Genomic DNA, 22,275 nt, shown 5'->3' with positions numbered 1-22,275 from the left:
TGTACTAATCTAGAATGACTATGCATATGTGATTTTTATGCATGAACAACAAATGGTTATGAGCTTATTATGTGAACATGTTAGTTAGTTAATGTTATGGATATCATGATCTTATTTGTGTTTTAGTTGATGTGTTGTGAAGTTATATCATTCTAACTAGATTGATTGTGCATAGCCTCCCCTGAGATACATTAAGGTATGAACTTGCTTATGCCGTCTACTTTGTGCTTGAATGTTTGATTATGTTGTCTATTTGGTGTTTGAGTGTTGGTGTCTATTATGTCGTCTATCTGTTGTTAAATGTTTGATTAATCACATGATATGAGTATGTGTCTATAAGATTGCATCGAGAAATGATCTTGTTTTAAGATGGTTTTACTCACTCATATGTGTTTAGATAACTGGCATGTACTTGAGTGTAATAGGTGACAATTGTAGCATTATGTCTAATGACTATGAGTTGACTATGGATTATGACATGATTGCTAGTCTTGGTAAAGGTTGATTTCAAATTGATAGATATGATTGCCTTGATATTTGGAACATGTGGTTGACATGTGTGAGAATTTGCAGAGTAACATGCTTGGCATTAGTATGACAAGATAAGGTAACTAGTATGTTGTTATGTTTACTTATGCACTAACAGTTGTGTTTATGGTAGTATGATGCAGTGGATTTCATGGAAAAAGAGATCGCCATGAAATCTTAAAGAAGGATCGGGTAGAGCTTTCACTTGGGAGCATTATAAACTCGTGGGGATGGAGTCATGGTGTTTGTTGCTAGTCTTGTGCTTTTGGTCTTTTGTGATTTGTGGAGCTTGATTTGCGGTTTTGTTTATGTCTAGTGCAAGGCCTTACCACTTTGTTGTGGTGTCGTGTGGTTATTGGTTTTCATGGTATTCTTCTTGTTTGTTTCTTGTGCTTTCCTTTTAAGTTTTGAGTCTTGGGAATTGGTTGGGAAAGAGGAAAGTTAATGGAGCTCAGGAGAAGTTGAATGAAACCCATCAGGTAATATGAGACTTTATTGAAGCTCAGTGCATGAGTAAAGGGTAGTTGAAGGTAAGAATATGACAATTGGTTAGATTGGTTTGGTCCATTGGTGTAAATAGATAGTGGAAATATAGTCATGAGCAAGGTAATCAGGAAAGGTAAGGTAAATAGATTTGAGTCATGAGGTGCCTTGGATATGTTGGGAACTATTGTTCTCAATGTTGTGCGTGTTGCACATGTATAAAGGGCCTTCTCTTAAACCTTATGCTATATATTAATTATGCTGTGATCATGATCATGATAATGTTTATATATGTATGTATGTATTTTTTGTCTGACAAGGTTGACATGGACCATGGTTGTTTAATTCTAATGTTTATATGTATATATATGTATGGATGTATGTTGTTATCTAACAGGGTCGTTAGGAATCATTCTTATGGAGGAATGATTGCTTACGTAGGTGAATGACATGAAGAGGTTCTTGGTTCATGATGTAAGCACACTCCTCCACTGCAACAACCTTCCAAATTTGCTAATTCGCATCCTCATCATAGCTAGTTTACTCGGTCTCCACAACACTCACCACATAGCCACCCAACCTCTCTAGTGGTCTTATCTCCCTTACTAACCAATTTGGTTTCCCTACTAACACCACATCTTCCTACAAAGTATCACGAAGCCATCTTGGGTTCCTCTTCCCTGAAGTAGCCTCCTAAACTACTATAGGAATCTCCTCATCTCAAGCCTATCATCCTGATGAAGATGCCCCAATGTCCTGTGGTGAACTTGTACTCTAGTAACTTTTTCCCTGGGATCCTGAGCTTTGTGATCCTGTCACCCTAGAAGTTGTTGGGACGACACCCCGTGGGGTGAAATTTTGTAAAGTTTTGTTAAATATTGTAAAGTCTCCACATTTTTAGGAGCGGATTGCGAGTAGCGCAGGTTGATAGGAGTCAAAGGGGATTTTAGAAGGTCAAAGCCCCTTAGTTTGTTAAGAGTTAGGTTGTTTTGAGATCCGCCCATGGTTCGCAGACCATGGTATTGTAATGAAGAAGGATATAAAAAGGAGTCACAAAAGAGTCATGGATAAGCATAGCGAAGGATAGAAGTGTAGGGTTTGAGCTTGTTTTTGTTTATTCTGTACTTAGGCAAAGGGGAAGTCTCCTACAGTTGTGTGCGCGGAGACCTTGATAAGTCTGCAGTTGAGTGCGCGGGCCCCTGCAGCTCTGTGCACAAGGTTGGAAGGGAATGTAATTGAATATATAAAGCATAATAAAGGATTGTTTTGAAGAATTATTTGCGTATCTTTGTTATCTCTGAATTTACTGTATTTTTTATTTGTTGAATGCAGTTAATTAGGAAAAGTACTCAATAGATTCGTGAAGAAGTAGATATATTTAGTTATATGATGTTATGAATGTTTATCATAATCGGCGAAGGGCATATAACTACTAACTATTAGTTGTTGTAATTTTCGGGTTTTAAGGTTTAGGGCTCGCGAAGGTCAAGATAAAGCCATAAGATTGAAAGAAACACATCACATAGTCCTTTGGATGCAAAAACATGGTTCTAACATCCCCCAATACTACCTCAGGTGAGACTTCAGTATGCGCTACGCGGGTTGTTGCTGAAAGGGCCAGTAGTGTAGGGTTTTTTTGGTTATCACAACTAACTCTAAACCTGGGTCCAAGCAGATGATGTGTGGAAGTCACAACAAATAATGGATGACGATATGAAGAAAGTGCAACTGGTCACAACATTGCAAGACAGGGTGTTGAGTTGCTATATTAAGTACATTACGACTCATTCGGTTGCGTCGTTGAAAGACACAAAAGATGCGTTGGATAATGAATTTAGAAAGCCTAAGTCTCAAGCCCAGTCTGTGACTGAGGTCAAAAAAATTAAGAAGAAGGTGAATGAATCTGCATGGGATTTTGATCAAAGGTTAAAATGTTTGCTACAATAGGCTAATCTATAGATCTTGGATGAACAACATAAGGATTGGTATATTGCTTCGTTGTTATCTCATTTGAGATTACCATTGTCACAGCATAAGGTTGGATCACAGGTTGAAGCATTGGAAATTTCTATGAAGTTGGAGGCTTCGCCTATTCAGGATACAAATCTGTGAGTGCAGTAGATTCAATCACAATTGACTAGCCTGCATATGGAGTTGCAGGATCTCAAAAAGGGGAAAGAGGTCCAAAATGAGACCCATTTGGAAGTATGGTGCTTAAAGTGTAAGGGGCATGGTCATGACAATGATCATTGCCTGATGTATTAGAACTATTTAATTGGGGGAGGTCCTATCCCCCCTGAAGCCGAAAAATACCGCTAGATCAAATACCGGTGTAGTGCCATGGTGCACTATCTGCCAAATAAAAGGAAAACATTCAACAAACAATTTCCATTTGTTACAAAAGTTTGTACAGACTCCCCAACAATTGTTCTACAATTTCTATAAGTCTATAGGCCGTGATGAGCGAAATTGTCGAAGCTATGAGTTAATGATGGACAAAACTCTGACACATAGAGTACATGCTAAGACACGTCCTCAGCAGGATTAAGGCACAACTGCAATGCGCAGAGGATTCCAGGGAAGAGGAAGAGGATTCCATGGTGTACTATCTGCCAAATAAAAGGAAAACATTCAACAAACAATTTCCATTTGTTACAAAAGTTTGTACAGACTCCCCAACAATTGTTCTACAATTTCTGTAAGTCTATAGGCCGTGATGAGCGCAATTGTCGAAGCTATGAGTTAATGATGGACAAAACTCCAACACATAGAGTACATGCTAAGACACGTCCTCAGTAGGATTAAGGCACAACTGCAATGCGCAGAGGATTCTAGGGAAGAGGAAGAGGACAAGGGGGAGGAGCTAGAAGAGCTCTATATGCGTCCTCCATAACATTAGGATCAGTGTTAACCCAACCATGTACAAGAGACATTGACCATTCGATTGCATTTGCAAGCAGAAAGTTTTCTAAGGCACAGAAGAATTATTCAACCACGGAGTGCGAAGGGTTGGCGATGGTATACGTGCTCGAGAAGTTTAAGCATCATTTGTCGGGTGCACACTTCAAAATGTACACAGACCATCCACCTTGAAGTACCTGGTCAACAAGCCTGTGTTGGGGGGGGGGGATTTGTAGGTGGTTACTATTATTTCAAGAGTATGACTTTGAGGTAGTTTTGAAGCCAAGGAGATTAAATGTTGGACTGGATCACCTTTCACAGATTGAGAATGGCGAGGAACCGACAAGTCTTGATGAAGGATTGTCTAATGCGCAACTCTTTGTTGTGCGCATTACAGATGAACATTTTGTAGATATAATCTAATTCTTGTCTACAGGTACAACTCCTGAAGGGTATATGACGTAGCAGAAGAAAGAATTGGTGGTGAGGGAGAAAAAGAGTAGTGACGGCCTAGCAATGTTTTAGTTCTAATTTTATATTCGTGTTTTAATGTGCGAATGAACCATGGGGTTGGGAATTAAACAATGATGTGTAAAACAAACTGAAACTAGAGGGGCTATAACACACATGAATTTTCTACAATTCTAAAATGGCTATATGTAATGCAAATTTTGTTTAATTTTGGGGCTCTATTAGAAGGTATCCACCTGCAAAGACCCGTATCTTCTTAGTATTTGTTGTATTACTCTTCGGAGGATAATTTTGGTTTAGGATTCCGGGCCCATATTTTTCAATTAATACAAATATTCTCATTATCGTAACTAAAAAAGAGAAAAAAAGTGGTACATGTACATATAATAACTCCTAGCCAATAAATTGTTGTTTTCCAAATTTTCATTGCAACTAAAGTATTATGAGAGGGAAACATTAACTTGCATCATGCCAACACAATATATGAAATGGCATAAGAGACAACAGAAACAATGTAATACAAATATGAGTTCAAAAGGTAATAATGGAATAGGGCATTTTCAAGTTTAATACACAAAGCCTGAGGGGACCTTGAGAGACGAGTTATGGAGATGATAAACCTATTTGTATTTATAGGCCCAAGTTCTTATATCAATCCCCTATAGCCCCTTTCTCATTTTAGGAAAAGCAATGAGACCTTATTGACCCTAGAAGAAAATGGATAATAAATTTTTCTTTCTATGATATTAAAAACCCTAATTTAATGTGAATGTATACTATTAGATTAACATTTACTCTCCACAAGTTTCATAGAAGATGCTTATCTTTCTTGTGACCAACAAGAGACCATTTGACATTTATTTTTGAATTTACATGATGCCCATGAGTATTGCAATTTTGTTTAGAACAAGCTCAAGTGCACTTTCCTAAAAGAGATCCACTAGAAAGGGACTCCCCTAGGGAATAAAGATTCCATTGAAGTGTAATATAACAACAAAATCTACTCCCCTAAAGGACACATGATCTTTGCTCAAAAGAAGGTTATATTTTCTACAATTAGGATGGTTATATTGACCATATACATTTAAGAAGAAGTGTCTTCACTAATAAGGATGTTATTTATATATTCTCTAAAATCAAAGGATGTGTATCTTGTCAATAGACATTCAAGAATAACTACCTTAGTGCCATGGATTCCCTTTATACCTATAATGTCAAGTTGCGTGATTTACAATCCATAAATGGTATAGGAAAACTAAAAGTTAAATTGGAGATTGAATCGTATTAACAACTAATTTATTTATGGTCAATCTTTTAATTTAACAATTACATTAAAAAAATAGTCATTACACATCTAATCTTTATGAAACCTAAAATGACCATTTCTTGGTACATAATTAAGCCTTACACATCTAATTAGAAGCATTACATATATCATTTCAACATATTTATTTTGCAATCCAAACAAATATTTACTAAGTTTTAGAGAGAATTGACAAAAGAATGAGCAATATTGAATTTTATTATTATTCATATTTTTAAATGACAGGTTAATTTTATGTTAAGAATTGAATGAACTAGATGTCTTCTTATTACTTTTATTAGGTATTAACTAGATTTTTGTATTTTCAATTTTTTTGTTTGAGTAATAAAATATTTTATTATGATGGACATTGAAATGTTTTATTTATAAGTGAGTGAAAAAATTTTAAATCTCCTTCACAATTTTTTACATTTAAAAAATTACTTTTATTTTAAATGAACATTTGTCAATTTAAAATTGAGCACTGAAGGAATTACATATCTCCCTCATATTGATCAGAATGTAGAATTAGCAGCAATAAAATTGTTTTTTGTAAGGGCTTGATTCCTATTATTAGAGCCTCAATCTATTATACACTAACAGATCTATTTTCATGCTGATTTAAAAGTAATAAAATGAGCTTACTAACCTTCTTACATAGCTTTAAACATTTAACATCTTATCATTTTATCATAAGCAACATAAATTAAGGTGAGAATTCCATTGATATCAACTTAACAAGAGTGGTCCATGGAAAAATACCTGTTCCGGCGGTTGATGATGATACCTTTGTCTTATAGCTCCATCCGAACGCTCCTTTTGGCCGACCCAACCGGATTTACCTCCCAGCCAACTAGGAAATAAATTCCTAGCCCAGGAAACCTCCACAGGTTCCCCAGCCCTCCGTGCCCAAGTCCAACCAGATATAGTGTGTCCTCAAGAAGAATGTGCAAAACTAGATAATGATACTTTCTTCCTCTCAAACCCAAGAAACCTCCACAGGTTTCCAAGGTCTCCCAAAAATCATAACAAGGCCAAACAATTACAACCAACCCCCACAATCCTAAGCAAGACTCCAACTCCCCCTTTTCTTCCTTCCCCCTTCCCTTTTTATACCCTCTTTCCTCAACCACCTCTCATTAATGTCATTAACTCTCACCCATCCTTGGTTGACTTCTCTTCTAAGCTAGGAGTACATTTGGAATTGTGACATGAATATAAAATTGAGAATTTAATGGGAAATGATCATGTCTTCTCCCAAGTAAATCTGAAAAGTACATTTGGGAATGTGAAGTGTAATTACATGGAGAGGACCATGTCTTCTCCTTAGTAAATGTGAGGGTACATTGGGGAATGTGAAATGAATAAATATATATTGTTGATAAGATGGAGAGGACTATGTCTTCTCCCAAGTAAATGTGAGGGTACATTGGGGAATGTGAAATGAATAAATATATATTGATGATAAGATGGAGAGGACTATGTCTTCTCCCAAGTAAATGTGAGGGTACATTGGGGTATGTGAAATGAATAAATATATTTTGAATTAATGGAAGGAGACCATATCCTACATAATATTCAAATTGAGAAGGTAAGTGGGGAATTTGAATAATGGAAATCATAAATTTATTTTATGACCAATATTTCTCAATATTTTCAGATAATGTAAATATTAACACAATTTGTAGGATAAGATTTAAGTGGGGCATTACATACACCCCTCCTTCAGAAAACTTCATCCCGAAGTTAGAATGAAAATATACAAGGAGTTTGAAAGCATAGCAAACCAGAGAGAGTTATAGCATTAAAATTTGATAAGTCAGACAATGACATTACTTCCCATCAAGAGTCTCCAACTGATCTATTTCCTCCTATCCATCTTGACCTACTTCCGTTCCCACCCTATCCATCCTCTGCTGCTCTATCAGTGGCAACGGCCATACTAACCACTGATAAAACCGACATGGTGGAAGCGTCGAATACCTCGACCGAACCTTCCCCAGCAGGCATCTGGCAATCGTCATCACACGTCTAGGGGGAGCGTTCAGCTGTCCTCCCCACGATTCCAGGTTTCGGAGGATACATGGTGGGAAACACCTCCACCCCTCCTTCAGAGCACGGACCACACTACAGAGCTGGTTGGACTTGTCATCGAATAATCCAGTCAGGTCATCTTGCCACCTGTCATTTGCATTTTACTCATGTCATAAGAGTGCATATCAAGTAGATACCAAATGTAATAGAACAATGTACATCGTACCTTTCCTCATTGGTCGTCTCGACCTCCCTCAATGGAATGTTAGATCTTGGTTATCATACGATTCTTTCCAATCTGTAGTTTAGTTCTCATCCATGCATATATATAACCACAAAATAGATATAGATACATGATCTTAAACACCATGTTTATCAAACCCAGTGTCCACGTGTCAATTTTTGTTGTTCATACTGGAATTAAATCTTACATCAGATAAATCATAATTTCACTAAGTCATTGATTAGATAAATCAAATATATATAAGCCTATATGATGCAATAATAACTCTCACAATTCATGCCCTAAATAAATTGTAACCAAGTAAGTCATACATTTGGTCATACATCCAACATTTCCATCATCAATACCAAATCCATCAATTGATTTTCATGTGTCCAACCAGATGTATATAATGTTCATAAATAACAACATGGAACTACAAAAGAGAACCTTAACATAGGTGGATATCTATGTTAAAATGGGCATCATAAACGCTCATGTGACATCCTTGTGGAACCCCTCAATAACAATTAGAGTTGGAACAAATTCAACTATCCATCATGGAAAATAGCATTTGGACCCGTATATGCTATAAGGTGGTACCAAAACCAAAATAATAGCAAGCAACAGATTAGTGCACTATCAATTCCACTAGGAGGTGCTAGTATAAGTTTTATGCATATAATTCCTTTAAAACCTTAGTGAATATAAAAGTCCCGCTCTTCCAATTTGATGGTTTTTTTTTTTTTTTTTCCTCTTCCAACCCATGTAGTTAATCTTGAAAATAAAAGACTCCAAACTTCAGAAACTGTTTCCCAACATGATTTTCATACTTTATTTTTTTTTGTAAATTGAGAGGAATGTCCTCTAAATGTCAAAAGGTTCAAATTTATTATATATTTAATCATTGTTTACTAGTACTAAAATAATCTCATGATATATATTGCAGCTCACAATATGATCAGACAAATGAGAAATAATTAAATGAACGGAATAATTGCCTTTGCCCTGTTGCTATTAGTATTTCCCCTCTAAATGGCATCACATTTCTAAAGATGCCTACTCCTTTCATAAGTGGCCAGTGACCACAAAAGTTGCAAAGAAAGTTGAGGGTCCTTTTATCCAAAACTAGAGACACATTATTTTTCACGACATTTTTATTCAACACTAGAATAAGGGTAAAAGTGTATCCTAATATTTTCACTAGTTTTTTATTGACTAAATAAGCTTCCATTCTAAAATCCCAAATTCTCTACGAATTGATCTTCTCATTTAATTTAAGATCATTAAAAACAACTATCACAGTAAGCTTTACACAAGTCCATAGTATTCAATCTATGTTTTCACTAGAAAATTATACCACCCATAGAATAAGCATTAATGTGACATATAGGGTATTTCAACACATCCTAATCTGAATTCCCATGCTTCATAGTTGTTTACTTCTTAAACTCGAGATTTGTTATTATGACATCCTCTATGAAGAATGACAAATATACTATCTAAAAGGTAATCCTACTATCCGAATGGAAAATTTACTTTATTTTTAATAAGAATAATGATAATCTACTATCAACAGAATTAAAAGCCACCTCATATGTAAAATAGAACTAACTACATTCTTTAGATTGGGACACATTTTGGGCATAATTACTGGCTCCATTGTAAAGATATACATGGATGCTAATGGTCCTTGCTGTGCATGTTGAGGAAAAGGGGTCAGATTAGGTGAAAGTTTGGGAAGATTTTTGATAGATAACTCTGCAACCTATTACCTAAGCTAAAGGAAGTCTATGTTATGCATTGCAATATTGACCTTGGGGCATGCTTCTCGAAACAATTTCAAAAAATAAAAATAAAAAAAATCCTATGAAGAATGTGGTCACATCTTGCACTTGACATGTGGAACATAAGTTATGATTGTACAATCCATCATATAGGAATCACACCACTAGGGCTAGGTATGAAACCTACACAAGAAATTTCTTGTACACAAGTATATTCTTCATTGTATCTCCATCATGTTGTATCCCCTGGATGAGGCTTGAGATTACCTAATGGAACTCTTACCTGACTTCACATTTTGTTGCCAACCATGATGAAAGCAAAGCTTTCCATATAGGCTAGCTAAAACATTGCATGGCATTGCCATAGACCTAAACAAAGTTCGGCAAGAAGAAAATGCATGTTTTCCAAACTGACAATGTAAGCTTTTAAGAATCATCCCAAAAGCCTAAAAATGTTAACGGGGTCTTCAATTGGCTTCAATCAAGACAGTGAGGGTCATTAAACAAAATATGTAGGTTTATCCAAATGATCCATGGTTCAAGGGAAATGCCTTGACTTATGCAAGAACGGAAACAATGGCTAAAACTGGACCTCATGATGAGTAGGTAATACATATCCACAAGATGGCAAAATTGTTGTGGACTTAAATTGCCATTGGATGATAATGAAATCAAGTATTTCTAAAACAATTTTTCTATTTCAAAACTTATGTAGTTTGTTTCACACCTCCACTTCTATTACAACCTTACAAATTCTCAACATAGATTAAACACAGTTTTACAAATTCTCAACATAAATTAAACAGCTCATAAATTAAATGACACATCAATATTTTAATAGCTATAAACATATATTAAGATGTATTAGACATTTAATTTATATAACTTTACTACTTTTTAATAACCTTTAAAATCAACTCATACATAAAACCTAACGCCACCATACTTATTATTTCTTAAATTATATATAAAATCAAACACTACCATACTTATATAAATATGAATAAATGAAAGCAATATAACCTTACACTAAAAATAATGATTTAAATCCTAAGTCAGTCCTTGTCCCAAATGCTTCGGTGAAAGATTCCTTTCTTAGTCTCGTTGCCATGACTTTCACTTTCAGATGAGCTTGCCCTTCTGTTAGAATGCCTTGAAAAGTCACAGCAAAAGTCTAGACCGATTAACTAAGAGGATAAGAAAGAAGGCTACTTACAAATGTATGTACCCTAGAGACTCTTGAATAAGTTTACTGTTAATATTGACATCTTATCGATTCTTATGTTGGGTTTGGCACATCATATAAAAGTTCAAACTACACAAACAAGAGAAAAAGTGCACTTGAAGTAAAAACATGTTCAAAGTAAATACAGAAAGCCATAAAGAGATTTTGCGTGCAAGAATCTCTATAAAAAGTGGAAATTTCACCTCTCAGTATTACACATAAGTTATAGCCATAAAAGTACCTCAATATACACAATTTCTTATGAACTCTTGACAAACAACCCGATCAACATTAATCAAAAGCACACAAATTATTAGGAAAAATGTTTCCAGAAACTGAAACAAATAATTTGCTCTGTTCCTTTTTTTAGCATAATTTGGAAAACTGATTATGGTTATTAGAACATCATGCGTTTTTGTTATAGAATAAGATTTATCCTCCTACATTGAGCAAACCATTTTTACTTAAGGTGTGTCAATAATAAGAGGAGAAAGACCTATAACAGATATTATAAAGAAATGTTGCCACGAAAATGAGAGAAAAATGAGAGAGAATATTAGTTAGGAACAAGTTCGAAGTTCATGGCAATCATGAAAATCTTGCGGTCTTTTATATATCAGTGAAACTTGCATTCACTGAAAGAAAAATAGATTGGCAATGTACAATCCCATGACTTTCACATTATGTACTAGGGATGGAACTATTTATCTGTTAGTGATTGTCCTCGATAATGCGAAATATTTTATGATTTTGGCAACAATATTAAATGAGTAACAACTCTTACATCTCAAAAGCTCTTTAGAGAGAAAATCATGTTCTAGATACCAACAATTACTTGCAGAAGGCATGTGACACTCTGAGGGCCCTCAAAGACTTAGCTCTTCCTTAAAATACATTGAAAATTGAAATGAGGATATAAACCAATATGAGATAGAGTTTCCAGAAAGGGTATGGGTTGATGTACCCTACATGAAGTTGCCCTTGAAGTTAGAAATACATGAAATTTATTTCATTTCATTTTTTTATTTTTTTTTAGGAAGTATGGGAGTTATTAGCAGCGTGGGTATCTTGCTTATGAATTTGAACTTCCCCTAAACTCAAAATTTCACAATGTGTTTTAGGTTTCTCCCTTGAAAGAGACATGAAGACCTCTCACATCACAAACAACATCACCACTTTTCAATGAGAGAGGCATGTTCATATGTAAACTTATAATGTTGAAATTTTGAATGAACCCAAAGACGAAGATAATATGACAAGCCACAATAAACCAGAATACTTTCTTTTGTTGAAGTAGTTACCCGTTTAAGGTGCAACCGTGGGGACCACAAAAAAAACATCTTAGAAGCCCCTCATCATTACAGTACGCAGGATACTTTGAGTCAAAGGCTATCAAAACGTACAACATGGAATGAAGTTTTGACTAGCATATATGGGAGATAGAAAGCCTAAAAGAAATTCGAGATCTAAATGAGGAATAAACTAAACATAATTGGGCCTAAAGTATAAAGCACCAAAGAAACACAGATGGGTAACTAAAGATATTCCGGTATTGTCTAGAGATTATTTTCAGTAATGCAGCTCACAACGGAATTAAATAGAAAATTGTCCTTGCCTCTGCTTATCTACAGACAGATTGGAAATGAAATATTGTACTGTTTCTGGTGTTGTTTTTTTTTTTTACACTACTTGACAACAGGTTGAAAGTTCATAGGGTTAAGATCTGGAAAAAAAAATCAGTTCATATCACTAGAAAAACATTAAAATACAATAAAATTTGACACAATAAAATTCCAGACAAGCACCAAAACAAATCACTGTTGTTGAAATTTGACAATCACATGAAGGTATCCCAAAAAAAATTATGCCATAGAACTGTTTATGTTTTGGTGAATCCTTTTTTTGTAAGTACATGATAATAAGATCCATGAAAATCATTGCATCAAGCTTTATGGAGAAGTCCATAGCTTTAAAAGAAATGATACATCGCAAGCAAAATTGTCGTGCTTATATTGTTCATGTAATTCGCACCCACATAGAAGGCAAACTTGACATTGTAAGCAAGATTTGTTGCTGAAAGAATAAAACAATGATTCGTTGCAATAAAACAATCAAGGCATATTATAAAATATGAGAAAACCAAGCCAGGTGAAACCGAAAGATCATTCTCATTGCAACATCCAAAAAGCAATGAAATAGAAGGTGAAGTGTAACTTTGGATTCTAGAATCGAATTGTCCCAACAATTGAGATTTAGTTTCTCTAAAATATGATAGTTCATGTTTTCTATGGTAGACGAAACATGCTCTCTAATATAATAATGCAAGAGTTTCTTTGTCAGGGAGAGCAATAAAATATTGCATAGAGACATTTCATGAAAAATGATGGAATTGTGGCTTTTAATGGCACTTCTTGACAAACAGTGAACCCATGTCATAGATGTTGTCGACTGCTTCTTGTTTGGATTCAATGGCTTGCATTAAGCCTCTTAACTATCTAGATGCCTGCTAATGCAATTTCCTTTAGAAGAGGGCAGAGTTCTATTTCATTTTGGAAGCAAGAGGCCTTGTTTGGATGCAGTAAATTTTTATCTTTATCTTTGTTTAAAAGACAGTGCAGTAGAAGAAATATTGCGAAATTTTCCCCGAGGGCTATAGCTATGAAGGAGAAAGAAGTGAAAACAACATCCCCTGCCATGGAAGAGGGAGGTAAATGGTAAGAAAGTAATGGTTGAAGGATGGGATGGTTACTGTGGATGGGCGAGAGCTTTGCATCTCTCAAATAAAGGATACCAAGTTGTCCTTGTTGATAGCCTTGTCCGCAGGTTGTTTTCCTAGAAGCTTGGGATCGGTCTCTAACAGCCATGGTCTCGATTCAGAAGAGAATAAAGAGATGGAAGAAATTCTCTAGCAAACAACTTGACCTCGTTGCAGTAGATGTTTCTAATTTTGATTTCCTTGCAGAGGCTTTCAAGTCCTTTGAACCCGAGGCAGTCATACACTTTGGAGAACAGAGTTCTGCTCCATATTCCATGATAGACAGAGGAAGAGCAGTGTATACTCAGAATAACAATGTGATTGGAACCAAGAATGTGATTTTTTTCTATCAAGGAATTCAGCCCAGAATTCCATATGGTTAAAACTTAAACTGGGTAGCATGGGAGAATATGGAACTCCTAACATTGAAATTGAGGAAGGGTACATTACTATTACTCATAATGGCAGGACAAATACACTGCTATATCTGAAGAAAGCAAGTTCCTTTTATCATCTCAGAAAAGTGCACGATTTGCACAACAAAATTTTTACTTTAAAGGCTCGGGAACTAAGGGCTACAGACCTCAATCAAGGGGTGGTTTATGGTGTCATAACTTCAGAAACTACAGGACACAAAGAACTCATAAATAGACTGGACTATGAGTTTTTGGTAAATAGTCGAGCTAGAACTTATGGAAAGTTTTTCAAAAGCCAGATTCACAAATAAGCAACGATGCTTCATAAGGGTTGTCAAAACTATCAAATTATATTCTTTATTGCTATCTCAAATTCTTTAACAGTATGGGCGTTGACAACATCTTTACTTCACTACTTTCCATAAAGGGTTCATTGTAAGGGCCTAACAGAAAACACATTCTAGATTGTAAGGGCTATAGTTGGGCCCAATACTTATGTGGACCTATGCACTGAGAGGAAACCAAAACCAAGTTGCGGAGACCTGAAACAGAAAATCCCCAAATATATCCTCAGAAGGTCAATGTCCAGGTTAATCTCGAAATCAGGAAATTCTGTTCCTTTCAAATATGTTCATATAATCTGTTCAGAAAATGGGAAATATCATCTTTATGATGTCACAGGTCCTGTACATACTGCATTAGTAAAAAAAAAGTCATGAAATAAATTTCATCAGTAATCAAACAAGTGATGTTGCCAGATTCACGTCACAAGAAACTACAAAACAAAATCATTATGTCAGCCTTCAACTTTCTCAGAATATAAAAGCTCCCATTTCATCTTATATATTTGTAATAAGAATTCCACAATATAATATATAAATCGCATCTTCCAAAATGCAAACCATAACCTATACTCTGCATATTTAGATGTCGCTATAGATAAATTATAAACCTGTAATTCTCAATATCATTTAGAGCTCTGTTCCATAAATCTGGCATTTTCTTTGTAGAAACAGCTTCAAACTCTTGAGCTGCCAAGAACTTCAAAATGTTGTTGAGAATCAAGATGTCAATTACTTGCTTAGTTAACTCTTTGAAAGATGTATTTGACTATTCTCTAAATAGTTTGAAATCATCTATCCTGAGACATTACGATTTGACACTTACATCTGGACAAAGAATGGCTACTGCAACATCAGTGGATTGTTAATTTTAATCAACATTAGAACCACAGTTGGCAACAACGAGTTTCCTTTTAATGTCGCGTTCCTCCAACACAATTGTAACATCTCTAAATTTTGAATTAGTGCTTCAAGTTATTTAACAGCAAATACCTGGTAATCGAGATCTTTGGTGTATCTTTGTCGGTACAGATTGTTAGTGCTAGCGGCTTATTCTTGTCAACTAACCTTAGCTAAAAATATAAAGGTTGGAATACATGACATTGCTAGAAATTTAAAAGATTGGAGTACCTGACTTTAATACTCCATGTAAACCAGAGGTTCTAAAGACACAGTTACATATTCAAGCTAGTGGGCTCGCTGATGGTGGAAATCAACCTGTTTCTTTGGACTATGTTGAAATGCAGAGGATGTAGAACATGAGAGGACACTAATCAAGCCAGGAATCATATCAAATTTAAACATTAGAATGTAACTAGGAAACAAAAGAAAAAGAATAGGCTGCCTTAAGTGTCTTTGCTCTTTGGCAGAGACACTTAAAGATCTCCTGTGTCTTTGCTGTCATGGAAGAGGCCCTTAAAGGTCCCTTACAAAATTATTTTAGGAATAATTTTAGAGAGGTTTATCGGCAAGTTAAAGACGACTACTTACATCCAGAATATATTTCTCTACACCCAAACGAGGGATCCTTCGTTACCAATGAATGCAAGAAAGTGGTAAGCAGAAATCATCTTCAAATTCAAGACAAACGGATTCACTATAAATATAAATTGAAAACCAAATCATATTGCAGAGAACTGTATTTTAATTTGAATTGCTATCGTATCAGTGCTTATAGATTTTTTTTTTGTGGAAGTCAACTGTCTTTGTTTGTTTGCAGATGAAATGCTCAAGTGCACCTCCATAGATCAATTAAAAGCCCAAGAGTAAGAGATGACCTTTACAGTGAATAACTAAATTTCTGTTGATTTGCCAGCATTCCGTCTAATTATCGCTGTTTCAGTGAATGCATCTATTCATGGACCAAATCCAAGTTAAGAATCTCGCATTCCATTTTAATGTTGTAGTGAGAAATATAATAGTGCGATGAAAATCAGATTGATCATTCTGAACTAAATAATAGTTGCTGACTAATACATTTTTTTTAATTGATCCTCCAGTGATTACTTCCTGTGCATGTGTTTTTGCTCGAATTTTAGCCCGATGCAAATACTTCGTGTGGAGATTGGGAAACCATTTTAAGTAGTCGCTCAATATTACTACTTGGTCCCTGAAATTAATGAGATCCAGGTAATTCGCCTTAATTCGCTTGTACTTCCGTTATGAAGTTTACCTGGCCCAAGTTATGAATATGCCTGTGTTCTTCAGGTCTCAAATCCTCAATATAACATCGCTAGGTGGTTTCCCCTAAAAGATGAATATAGCATGCCCTAATGCTGCTAAATTGCAAGTAGAATGTCATCCATTTTGCATTCAGAACCAAAAAATGAAAGGGAATTTAATATGTGGAATTACCCGAAAGTGGAAGAGAAATTCTCCTCGCCAGACCTGCCAACCGGAGGCGCAGTATTCCGGACGCCATTGTTGTTCTTTCTTGCAATAAAATAGGCGTACAAATAAGCCTAAATCTCAGCTAAACAGGCAATTTCTCCAACGAGATATCAGGCACTGATACTATAGACTGAGCAGCCCTTTGAGTGGATGGACATTGTGTTTGCTGAGAGCCCGCAGCTAAATTTGTGTTTTGTCCTCCGTTGTGCCCACAGAAGCGAACTCTTTTAGTGGGAAAATTCTGGTTATTGGGACATCAAGCTTCTTCATCTAGGAGCTCGGTCCAGATTTTTTTTTTTTTTCTATAATATTATTTATTCTGTCAGGAATTTTACAGGCGCATTTAAGTTGAAGCAAAACACTAGCTCTGTCATATCCCTAGGCACTAAGCCATTGGACTGCTGTTGAAACATTTTGACATTCTAATTTTCTGGATTTTCAACTATTTAATAAGAAATTTGATTATGGAATAGCTATTTAGTGGGCTTTGGGTCCAGATTTTGAACCCAAGCTCTGATACCATGTGTAAGGGCCTGATTCCTATTATTAGAGCCTCAATCTATTATACACTAACAGATCTATTTTCCTGCTGATTTAAAAGTAATAAAATGAGCTTACTAACCTTCTTACATAGCTTTAAACATTTAACATCTTATCATTTTATCATAAGCAACATAAATTAAGGTGAGCATTCCATTGATATCAACTTAACAAGAGTAGTCCATGGAAAAATACCTGTTCCGGCGGTTGATGATGATACCTTTGTCTTATAGCTCCAGCGGAATGCTCCTTCTGGCCGACCCAACCGGATTTACCTCCCAGCCAACTAGGAAATAAATTCCTAGCCCAGGAAACCTCCACAGGTTCCCCAGCCCTCCGTGCCCAAGTCCAACCAGATATAGTGTGTCCTCAAGAAGAATGTGCAAAACTAGATAATGATACTTTCTTCCTCTCAAACCCAAGAAACCTCCACAGGTTTCCAAGGTCTCCCAAAAATCATAACAAGGCCAAACAATTACAACCAACTCCCACAATCCTAAGCAAGACTCCAACTCCCCCTTTTCTTCCTTCCCCCTTCCCTTTTTATACCCTCTTTCCTCAACCACCTCTCATTAATGTCATTAACTCTCACCCATCCTTGGTTGACTTCTCTTCTAAGCTAGGAGTACATTTGGAATTGTGACATGAATATAAAATTGAGAATTTAATGGGAAAGGATCATGTCTTCTCCCAAGTAAATCTGAAAAGTACATTTGGGAATGTGAAGTGTAATTACATGGAGAGGACCATGTCTTCTCCTTAGTAAATGTGAGGGTACATTGGGGAATGTGAAATGAATAAATATATATTGTTGATAAGATGGAGAGGACTATGTCTCTTCCCAAGTAAATGTGAGGGTACATTGGGGAATGTGAAATGAATAAATATATATTGATGATAAGATGGAGAGGACTATGTCTTCTCCCAAGTAAATGTGAGGGTACATTGGGGTATGTGAAATGAATAAATATATTTTGAATTAATGGAAGGAGACCATATCCTACATAATATTCAAATTGAGAAGGTAAGTGGGGAATTTGAATAATGGAAATCATAAATTTATTTTATGACCAATATTTCTCAATATTTTCAGATAATGTAAATATTAACACAATTTGTAGGATAAGATTTAAGTGGGGCATTACATTTTTTGAAAATCTGAAATATATAAATTTTCCTTTTTAATATATATATTTTTAGCTGGAATTTAATTATAATGTGGAATAAATAGCAATACAATTTTTTTTGAAAATCTGAAATATATAAATTTTCCTTTTTAATATGTTTTTTTGGCTGGAATTTAATTATATTTATTTTGTTCAAAGTAAATTATTTTTATTAAAAATAATTTCAAAAAGATAAATATTTATTTTACTAAAAACAAATTATTTAACTTTCTATGCAAAGAAAGAATTGTTTAATTTCTCTTTACTCAATACGTTTTTTTGGTCCTAAAACTGCAAACAAAAATAAAGAATTGTTTAATTTCTCTTTACTCAATATTTTTTTTTGTCCTAAAACTGCAAACAAGAATAAATAGTTTTAAAGATCTTTTTGTTATGATCATGCTATTAACAAATTTTATACAAAAGGTCAAGAAAAATTTCATGAAGAGAAAGATTGACACTGAGTAATTAATTGTGAATTCCTTCGATCCAATACTCTATTTTTCCTACCTTATAAAAAAATTCCACTGCTAGAATTTTCATGATTAATTGTGAATTCCTTCCATCCAATACTCTAATTTTCTTACCTTATACAAAAAAAAAAACTGTAGCTAACATTTTCATACTTTGTGCAAATTTAATAGTGACAATGCTTTCATGATTAATTGTGAATTCCTTCCATCAAATACTCTAATTTTCTTACCTTATACAAAAAAAAATCTGCAGCTAACATTTTCATACTTTGTGCAAATTTAATAGTGATAATGCTTCTAGTTACATGTATTTTTGTTCCTCGACTGAAAATGGTTCGTCTCACTGCTAGTTACAATGTGTGTATCCAACCAAAAAAAATAATATTCATTATGACCATCAGACTAATCACAAAAGAAGGGAAGGAAAATGTTAACGAGTATGATTTAGGTTTTCCCATGATTATTCTGTCTTGCACCCTGCCACCAAATGAAATATCAACAATTTTAAATTTATTGATAATTTCATCAAAAGATTATACCAATATTCATAAAAATATTTTCCCCTATTTTGAAAAGCCAAAGCCAAAGATGATTAATGTCATTTTCAAGCAGATATGGTAATGGGCATTATTTCCAAAATACATTTGGAACAAAATATTCTTCTAAACGGAGATGGTAATAGGCATTTATTTTGAAAACACATTTGGAACAAAATATTCTTCTAAAGAGATATGGTGATAGGCATTCATTTCCAAAATACATTTGGAACAAAATATTCTTCTACAAATACACAACCTATAATACTATTTATATGTAAAATATCTACAAAAAGATAGCAGGCCAGTAGCTTTCTTTCATTAACTGAATTCAAAATACAACAATAAATATAAAACATTTAGTTATCTTTGAGCTTTCATCCGAAGTTCACAGGAAATTCATCAAAGGTTCGCCAAAGGGACGCCAAGGCCGTTGTTAGGCAAGGAAGCCATTGTTGAGGCCGTGAGTGAGTGAAAGTTCTAAGTAGGTTCGCGCTAAGTTTACCACTGGTTCACCAGGAGTTGGCTATCAGAGATAATCGAAGAGATGCAGCAAGTAGCAAGCTTGTGACAGAAGCCCCTGCTTAAAATTGGTATCAGAGCCAGTAACGTCTGGTTCTAAAGGTCGGTATTCTATTCTTCATACTCATATAGAAATGATTCATTCCAGAAATCTGTTTCTTCCGTGAATTAGAAGAGAGAGAATCTATGGCAAAAGAAAATCCTTTAAGAGATATGTTTGCTACAAGTTCAAGTCGTGTTTTAAATCAAGCCGAAATTGAATACAATGAAATTCAGCCATCTGCCCGATGGGAACTACCTGTTATAGCTCCCTCAGAAATATGTAATGATATTTCAATGTTTCATTTAAAAGTTGTAACTAGAATCAGCATAAAAGAGTCTGTGAGCCAAATTCAAGAAATTCTAATGTAATCCAAACTATTCCCCTGTTAAATCCTAAGGTTTTACAAGCAGAGGCCAAGAGGCTGAATACTAAATACTTACATTTGGGATGTATAAGAGTAGGAATCAGTCCTCTAGTCCACCAAGGACTAAATACTTTTGTGTTAGTTGTTGTTCGTGATCTAACACACAACAAGTATACTGATTCTTTGATTGGCGGGATTGTTGCTCCACTGTCAAATGGCCCAGTCTATTTTGACTATTTTCCCAATTTCTCTATCTATGTCTTTAATGAAACCATTGACCAGATCCTCCAGCTTCGGATCCAAACCACTGGTTTCAATATGCACGAAAAGAGAAATAACATAGCCATTCATACCAAAGGTTGTTTTTTCCATACAAACACTTTATGGCCAGCCATCCGCCATACTCCCAGTCGTGACTCCAAGTCAAGTGTTGTTGTAATGACAAATGCCAAAAATCAAAATATTGAGCATCAAACATGTTAGCGCTTGAGATTTCACCCTAGGCTGAGGAAGGTAAACCTTCAAGGCTACATCAAACCATTTCACCTCGTAGCTAGCCCTACGAGGTATGAGAAGGCTCTCTCGGGTCAGATTTGATAGATCTTTCAATAGGATTGGGCTGACCAATTAAAAATAAAGATTTTAGGCTAGTAAATTGATAGGGGGTTTGGATTTAATGATTTTTGGGGTTTTTTAATGGAATGACGGGGCTTTTCTGGGCTACATGGGCAAAATCACAGCTTCAAACAGAAAAATATAATGACTACACAGGTTATCAACTGAGGCAAGGTAGGCATGCAATTTAACACCAAATCTGGTTTCAAATGGGATGGCAAGACTGGTGAGGAGCTAAGGAGGGCAAACAATAACTCTGAATCCTCCTTAAACAGTAGAAAACATTGAATGCGAACAAACTTATAGGAGGAGCATATAATACTATGAATTCCTACCCAATCACTTCATTTGTTCAGCTTGAAAGGGTCATGAAATGAAATGGAACATAACTGATTACATATGAGACAAAGGGAAAAACTTATGCTAAATCAACATACCACATGAATCTCAGCAAACAGAGCTGTGAAATTCCATTAAATTCTCTGTCATAAAACTGTACAATAAAAAGCTCTCTGCTTCTCCAGCAGCTCCCAGCGCTCAGAAAAAACTCCCCTCCCTCACTCTCTCACTCTAAACTTTTTATTACAAAATCATTATTTTTATAAACTATTCTAAAACAAAATAACAGATCAACCCACAATCTGGGCGCTGTTTGAAACTGAAATTACAAAACAATTCGAACAGAGGAAAGTCTTCTATTCTAAAACAGTACCATGTCCCTAAAAATCTTCTGATTGACTAATAAAAACATCAATGCTGGAGCGCATCTCGTTTTGGTTTCTGCGGTCTTGAAATAGGAAATCTGTTGCGGTTGTTGTCTTGGTGACATGAATGAGGATCGGACTTAGTGCCTTGGCGTGGTCCCCTATTTTACATTTGTCATTTGAATAAATTTTTTTTTAATGCAAATGCTTTTATAATCCATCTTTGGTGTCATTGGATGCTATGTAATCCGTTCAAATCTCCTTACTATGCGCATCTGTATGGGTGGGAGAGCGCTATCTGGCACAGGAAGAGCGCTATCTGGCACTCATCTTTGATGAACTTTGCCAGGCGCTGATACATACGCAAATGATGCTCCGTGGCCGGTCCACATAGCTTGAATTCTAAACTGTTATATGCACCCTCATGGCGTTGACATTAGCTCATTCAATTGAA

At 35.2% G+C, this 22,275-nt stretch overlaps 1 pseudogene; it reads left to right on the top strand.

Moving 5' to 3' along the window:
* Positions 1–13,384: 13,384 nt before the first annotated feature.
* LOC149236126 (UDP-sulfoquinovose synthase, chloroplastic pseudogene) lies at positions 13,385–14,437 on the top strand (annotated as a pseudogene).
* Positions 14,438–22,275: the final 7,838 nt, after the last annotated feature.

The sequence above is a fragment of the Pinus tabuliformis genome, chromosome 8, assembly GCF_031772625.1.
Source record: "Pinus tabuliformis cultivar Carrire ecotype Pingquan chromosome 8, CPIR1, whole genome shotgun sequence".
Taxonomy (NCBI): domain Eukaryota; kingdom Viridiplantae; phylum Streptophyta; class Pinopsida; order Pinales; family Pinaceae; genus Pinus; species Pinus tabuliformis.
The sequence above is the reverse complement of the archived record's forward strand: the minus strand, read 5'-3'. Positions and strand labels throughout refer to the sequence as shown.